This window comes from Arvicanthis niloticus, chromosome 7, assembly GCF_011762505.2.
Source record: "Arvicanthis niloticus isolate mArvNil1 chromosome 7, mArvNil1.pat.X, whole genome shotgun sequence".
Lineage (NCBI taxonomy): Eukaryota > Metazoa > Chordata > Mammalia > Rodentia > Muridae > Arvicanthis > Arvicanthis niloticus.
In genome coordinates this window covers 10,711,052-10,718,528 of record NC_047664.1, presented here as the reverse complement: position 1 = coordinate 10,718,528, position 7,477 = coordinate 10,711,052, and the positions used below count along the sequence as shown (strand labels likewise).

The following is a 7,477-nucleotide window of genomic DNA, read 5'->3' as shown; positions in this document are numbered from 1 at the left end:
TGCTCCACCACAAATGCTGCCTTGTCAGCTGGACTTAATGTCACTTAAAATTACATTTACTCTCTCTGTGTTTGTGAGTGTGTGTGTGTGTGTGTGTGTGTGTGTGAGTGTGTGTAAGCACTTAACAAGGTGAGAACATGGAAGGCAGTTTTGGAGTTAATTCTTTCCTTCCACCATTTGATTCCAGAGGATTGAACTCAGGTGGGTGGGCAGGTTGGGTACAAACACCTCACCTGTCCCACATTTACCTTCTTATTGGGTGGAAGATAGTCTGTTGATGCAGCATCGTGCCATACAGAGCATCACATTTTAGAACAAAAGAAGGCTGTTTACAAAGAAAGCTGCTTTCTTCTCATTAGCGTAAGATGCTTTGCCTGTCTCAGCTCCCTGAAGGATTGGTGACCATCATGATTATTACTCTCAGCATTGTTTAGCTTTTAAAGTCGGTTTGTGGGTAATTTTAGTAGATTGCTTATTATTTTAATAAATATGAGGTTAAAAAAATCTTAAAAGTTCCACCTCACTCTCTAGTTACTTTCTTCATTATATATATATTTTATTATTTAATTACATTAAAAATTAGATCGATTAAAATTAATTAATTTAAATTATGTATACATATATATGTTTACCCTCTCCATCTCTAGTCTAAATGTAAAGCAACAATATTTAAGCCAATAATAGGCTTTCCCAGGACCATGTGCTTTGAAACTGTTAGCTACTCACAATCTTAAGAGATGGATATTTATTTGTTAGTGGAACAGAAGTGTATCTTGCTGCCTGGCATCACCTGAAGTTACGGATACTTTGTTGCTACCCATCCAGAAACATCTTTATCTGTTTACTGCCGCCCATGCGCTGTCCAGTGTGGGGATGGCAGGAGCACACTTAGGTTAGGAGTTCATGATTTATCTTCCCCTAAAATCTGACTATTGAGCAGCTAGCTATCTTTCCTGACTTCAGTCGCTTTTATCATAATGTGTCTTGGGTTTTCTGTTGTCCTGAAACTGGACAGTCACTGAAAAACTGGAAAGGAAATAAGATGTCTTTGAAGTTCCTCAAGCCGCGAAGCTGTCAGTCATTTGTAGGACTGCCATAGCAATCTAAAGGACATTGCTATTTTGAGTTTCCTAAGTCTTTTCAGAGAAGCGTGCATGACTGTTTCTGTGGCCCTATCATTTCTGTTCTGCATGTCTCTTAACATGTCTCTTTTGTGCAAAAGATAGGTAGGCCACTTTTACTAAAAAACTGTTCCTCTTATGTTTTGACTTTGTTCCTTTCTAGGCTAGATTACCTTCTTTCTTTCCTTTTGAAAATTTATTGTTTGAAAGTTTCATACACTCATATAATGTGTTTAAACAAATCAGGTTCCTTTGTCTCCCCTCCCATGCTTCCCATGTCCGCTCAACCCTTACCACCCAACTTCATGCATTCCTTTTAAAACCCAACAAGTCTACCCAACCAAGCATGCTAGTATGTGCATGCTTGTAAGACTTTCCACTGGAACACGGACAACCTGTCAGGCTGCATCCTTGAAGACAACACCTTCTCCATCCCCTAAGGAGTCATTGGTTACCATTAGTTCCTCATGTAGAGGGGAGAGTGAGCGAGCCCCTCCCCAGTCCATGCCGGGACCTTGGCTGGCTTGATTGTGTGCGGTCTTGTGAAATGCAGTTAAACCATGTGTGTCATGTGTGCGCTAAGGTACCAGCTATCCCTGCAGTCACTGTCTTGAAAGTGCCTCATTGGTCCTGTCTGTCCTTCTTGCCTCACTTGGCTAATCCTCGAACTGAGTGAGCATCTTCCATTTCCATCCTTTGGCTCACCTTTTTTTATCCCACTTAGCGAGAACCAGACAGAACTACAGCACCATCAGTGGGTGCTCAGCAGCCTCAGGCGTGCTTCACTGGTTTGCTCAGTGTGCGTGCCAGATGCCCTTCTCCGTGTGTATCTAAGGACTAATGTTCTCCGTGAAGCTTTGGCTTCACTTTTCTTTGGCTTTTGGAGCACATGCGCTCTCCATTCCTGTCTCCCCTCTCAGGCCTCAGCGTCTGCTCCTTTGCTTGGCCTTGATGGTTTCCATTCCCCTGTTCCCTGTGGTTGAGCTTTCAACTCTTCCCCTTTCTCTGGATCTCAGATGACTGTATATGTAGTGATGCCCTGCCTTTAAATGCAGCCTTTATGAAACTGATCTCCAAATATATGTTTTCATCTTCAGATCTACCTCCTCACCTCAGCCTCAGATTCCAGTATCTCACTAAGAACTGGACAAAGCCAGTGGTCATAGCCACCCATTGTTTAGAAAGAGTCTGTATGTAGCCCAGGCTGGCCTCTGGAGTGCTGGGATTCTAAGTACATGCCTTCATGCCTGACTGCACCATTTGCTTTCACCAGCTCATCTATGCCTGTTTTTTTTTTTTTTTTTGTCTTTAAAATGCATATTCTCCATAAAGAAAAGAACAACTTCCTTTATTATTCTGGTGAATTTCCTTTTGGGTAAACCAAAGTTATTTTTGAAGAGAAATGTTGATGCTAGGAGAAAAATAAACAGGCTATAATTAAAACCACAAGAACTCTCATCAAATTTATAAGTTGGGATGTATATAGAACGTGTTGAGTGTCTAGTTTAACAGATATAAATGACAGTAAATAAGAAACTTGGGACTCTACCAGTGAACCCAATGTTAATTTAAATATCGTTGAAAAATATAACCTTTGCCAGTTTCTTAAGCTGTTGAGGCTACAGTTTAGATAACAGCACAGCAGATGTGAGAGATGTAGCTCTCAGAGGAGGAGATGCACAGATGTCTCCATTTGCAGAAACCCACTGGGATCAGTAACATTCGCGCAGACATCCCACTTACAGCCTGCAGCCTGCGGGAGAGAATGGCCTTCACTTGCCGAGACTGTCTTTAGGGAGCTGCAGAGACAGAGTGTGAGCGCTAATGAGATGGATTAGAACGTGAAAAGTAGCTTCGCCCCAGCCTGTAAATTAGAAACAGTTTTCTAGCTCGCTGGGTCTCAGGTGGGAAAGTTTGAGGGTACCTTTGTGATGTGGAAGAGGAGTTAAAGATAGCTTCTTGAAAAATGTCCGCCTTAGACAGAAATCTCACACAAAATCATGGTAGCAACTGCAGTCCCACTTCCTTCAAATTGAGGAAATAGAATAAAAAAGAGATGGTCACAAATTTAGGATTCTTGAATTCCTGCTCGCCCACGATGCTTTTTGTAGATTCATGTTTATTTTGTATTGCTCTTTTCTTTTGATATTTTACCTCAAGTTATTTCCTACAGGAGTACAGATTAAAAAGACAATTATTAATCTTAATTGGATAAGTTATTTTCAAGGAATGCGATATTTAAACAACTTAAAGCTATATATGAACATAAGTTGAGAAACCAGAAATTGCTTTAAAGACTTGAACTAAAAAGCAGCCCACAGGCAGCGCTGTCTGCTTTCCCAGCCTTGCTCTGCAGGGACCGGTTCCGGCTGAGAGGGCTGCCTACAGAGCTCACTTCCATACTTGGGTTCGTTACTTACATTGTTACTTCTTTTGCTACAATTTGATATTAGTGAATATTTTGGATTTAACCAAAGTGTATTGCTCTGTAATTTTTTTCGACATCTTTCCCTCTTTTAGCCTCTCGATAAAGAAAAAAAAATACTTTAAATCAGTATTCAATTTTATTTTGACTATGAGAATTCTGCTTTCAGATTGAGCCAAGTGGTACTATAGTCTGCCTTCCTTCCTTCCTTCCTTCCTTCCTTCCTTCCTTCCTTCCTTCCTCCCTCCCTCCCTCCCTCCCTCCCTCCCTCCCTCCCTTCCTTCTTTCCTTCTTTTCTGGTTTTTGATTTCTGAGAAAAGTTTCTGTGTGTATCCCTGGCTATCCTGGAAATTGCTTTGTAAGCCAGGCTGGCCTTGAACTCAGAGATCTGCCTGCCTCTGTCAAGTGCTGGGATTAAAGGCGTGTGCCACCATGCCTGGAGAGTCCTTCCTTGCAAAGTGTTTTTCTTTTCTCGTAGTTAATAACTGTAGTTTACTTGGTAGTTTCATATACTTGTTCTAAGTTCTGTCAGTTATCAAAATTTAAATAGTCATATTTAGTATTTCTGTAGTTACCTTCTTGGCTGCGTGTAGTGATGCACACCTCTTGTCTCTATGGGAGGGTAAGGCAAGAGTTCAAGGCATGCTGGGTAATTTTGAGTCCTCCACCACTCCCTTGCTTGGGAAGTCCCTGTCCTTACAGATTACTTAACTAGCTGTCGTGTAGCATTACCTGGGTTTCACTCTTTTGGTCTTTTTATTTCTTAGTTTATTCTTTGCTTTTGAGAAATACACTCTTTCTTCGTTTTCACATACATACATACATACATACACACACACACACACACACACACACACACACACACACACACACACACACAAAGTGTCCCTGCTTCAGATCTTACTTTAGAGAACATTTACACACTACTTGGATAGTTTAATCAACTGTGCAGTATAGAACTCTAGATTGGAACTGTGTTACTGAGCTGTCCACTGTCCTTCTCACTTTAAGAAGCAAGTTACCACAGGACTGTCTCTTTTGTCACACTGCAGAGAAGGTGTATATGATTGGAGTTTTCTACACTGTAATGCACAAACTAGTCTCCTTTAAACCTAGGAATTTTTAATATTACATTTTGACTGTTTGCCTCACTTCCCCATTCCTTCTGTACTTCTATTATTTGGACATTTGACTTGCTGGATTTTTCTTTTTTTCTTTTTTTTTATTAATATTATTATTAGATATTTTATTTACACTTCAGATGCCATCCCCTTTCCCCATTCCCCACCCCCTTAGAAAACCCCTATCCCAAGCCCCCTTTTCCTTTTTGCATTTATACATTTTTTTTAAATAATGTTAATCATAAGCGTTATAAGTTTGGAATTGTTCAATCAGAGGTGTAACCCCCTGACCGACCTAGATATAACAACTATCTTTGACTGGTGGAGATACATGAATATCTGCCTCCCTGTCTCCCCCCTTTCTCTCTTTCATCACCTAGCTTCTCCTCTCCTCCTTCTCCTCTTCTTACTCCTTTTCTTCCTCTCAGTACTCCTCCTACCTTAGCTCCTCCTACACATCACCCTTCCTGTTAAAATGAAACTTTTCTCTCAAAATACCATTAGAGCATAATTATGCCAATTTGTACCAGTGAGGTACAAGATAGTCCTAATACCCCATCCATCCTTTTGTTGACTAACCAGCACCTCTGTCATTTATCCTAACTAAAACATTTAGTTCTGAACCTGGCTTTAGGATGAATGTCAGCTGACGACCATCCACTCAAATCTTTTCTCTTATGGTAAATAGCTGTAAGTTTTCAACCCCATCAGAAATCCAGAATGACTGAGTTAACTATAATTGTGGGAAGCACAAAGCATAGCTTCTAAAACTTAGCCAATTTATAGAGACCTCTGAACACCTGAAAAGCCCCTATACTACCGAACGTTGGAGCATCAAATCTTCAGCCTTCTGGCCCAGAATCATCTGACAGACCTTGGTGATGCAGGATTATTAAGGACTGATTACTCTGTCTAGGCAGATATAATCAGTCGACTATTCTGCATGTGTGTCCTTTTCTGGACAGTAATTTGTCTGTAGATGGAGAGAGGCATTTCTTGCCTAGTGGCTGTTACCACACAACTGGAGTAACTCCAAGGATGCTCAATTTCTTCTTAGAATCCACGACAGGAAGCTGTCAGGAGCAGACAGGTCTCTAATCAATATGAACATTAATATATAAATATTTGTAGCGTCAGTTCTATGGACTTCTGATGTTTTAAAAACCAACTATCCATGTAAGGTAACCTGGACTGTTGTCTGTTCACTCCTCTCAGCTATTTCTAAATAAAATATGGGAAACACCCTAACAATAAACTCAAAAATATGAATTTTCTATAGTCCCTTAACTCATAGGTTAAGCGTCCCAAATCAGTTAAAAAGGTTAAAAAAGGGTTGGGTCTAGGCATTGTATTCCTAAATGTGTTATACAGGCACAATGCCCATGAGCGTATCAATATTCATCTCATTTTTATATTAATAAGAGGCTCGTACCAATGAAAACCTTAAATTTGAGATCAAAGTAAATTTTGTACCATTTAAGAAATTATAACTTCATCTTGATAATAATTATACAGATTTCTACCAATAGGTTATGGCTATACAATAAGTCCTAGCTAATCCCCCCTGTTCCAACAAAACCACTACTTGTTCCTAGAAAGACAGACCATTATTAACCACATTAGTCCCCAAGCTCAGGGAATAGGGGCGCTGACTCTTCTTTAACTTCTTCATGCTGATTAAGGGCGTTGAGATTTTAGAAGAGGGGTTGGGGGGAAGAGTAAGTTGATAAGCCTCTAATGCTGTGTCTTCACTGTATCCAGATGGAATTCCAGGACATCAGAGGTTTGGGCAGGTCTGCTCAGTATGCTTGATGAGTAGATACACCAAGGCTGTGTATTCTGCAATATACAATTCTCAGAACAAGTTTTAGTATCAAGAAAAAAAAAAAATTTCCCACCCCCAGGGGGCTGACATTTTTTTTTAAAGATGTTGGTTCTGAAGACTTTTTTTTCCCCCCGCTTGTTAAAATTGGTTGTAGTATTTACATTTCAGATTTTATCCTCTTAGCCTACTTCCTCCCACCGCCCAGAAACCTCCTAACCCATCCCCCTCCTCATGCTTCTATGAGGCAGTGACCGCACCTACCCCCCCCACTATCCTCTCCCCACCCTCATATCATTCCCCCCCCACTGTGTGTTCATTTTTTTTTAATTTATTTTTTTATTTTTTTATTTTTTATTTATTTTTTTTTTTTTATGGGACCAAGAAACTCCTCTCCCACCTATGTCCAACAAGGCCATCCTCCCATACATATATCTCTGGAGTCTTGGGTCCCTCCCTATGTGTTCCCAGGCTGGTGGTTTAGACCCTGGGGGGCTCTGGTTGTTTGGTATTGTTGCTTTCCACCTGGGGTCAATAACCCTTTCTGCTCCTTCAGTCCTCTCACTAAGTTCTCCATTGGGAAACCCCTGATCATATCAGTGGTTAATTGTGAACATTGTCCTCTGAGTGTGTTAGTCTTTGGCTGACCTCTAAGGAGACAGCTATATCATGTTCCTCACATTATGCACTTCCAGCCATCCACAACAGTGTTTAGATTAGGTGACTGTACATGGGGTGAATACCCAGGTGGAATGGTCTCCTGATGGCCCCTCCTTCAGTTTCTGTTCCATGTTTTGTTTCCCTATTTGCTCCCTTGAGCATTTTTGTTTCTCGTTCTAAGTAGAACTGAGGCATCCCCTCTTGGTCTTCCTTCTTCATGAGCTTCATGTGGTCTGTGGGTTGAGTCTTCACCAATCCAAGCTTTTGGGCTAACATCCGTGGAGATATGTTTGTGTAACTATCTTCTTTTGGGGTTTTTGGAAGATTA

General features: G+C 40.7%; 1 protein-coding gene across 4 annotated transcripts in view; it reads left to right on the top strand.

Moving 5' to 3' along the window:
• The window catches only part of Mlip (muscular LMNA interacting protein), a 314,951-nt gene that overhangs the window by 686 nt on the left and 306,788 nt on the right, over window positions 1-7,477 (top strand). The gene's annotated exons all lie outside the window — the stretch shown is intronic.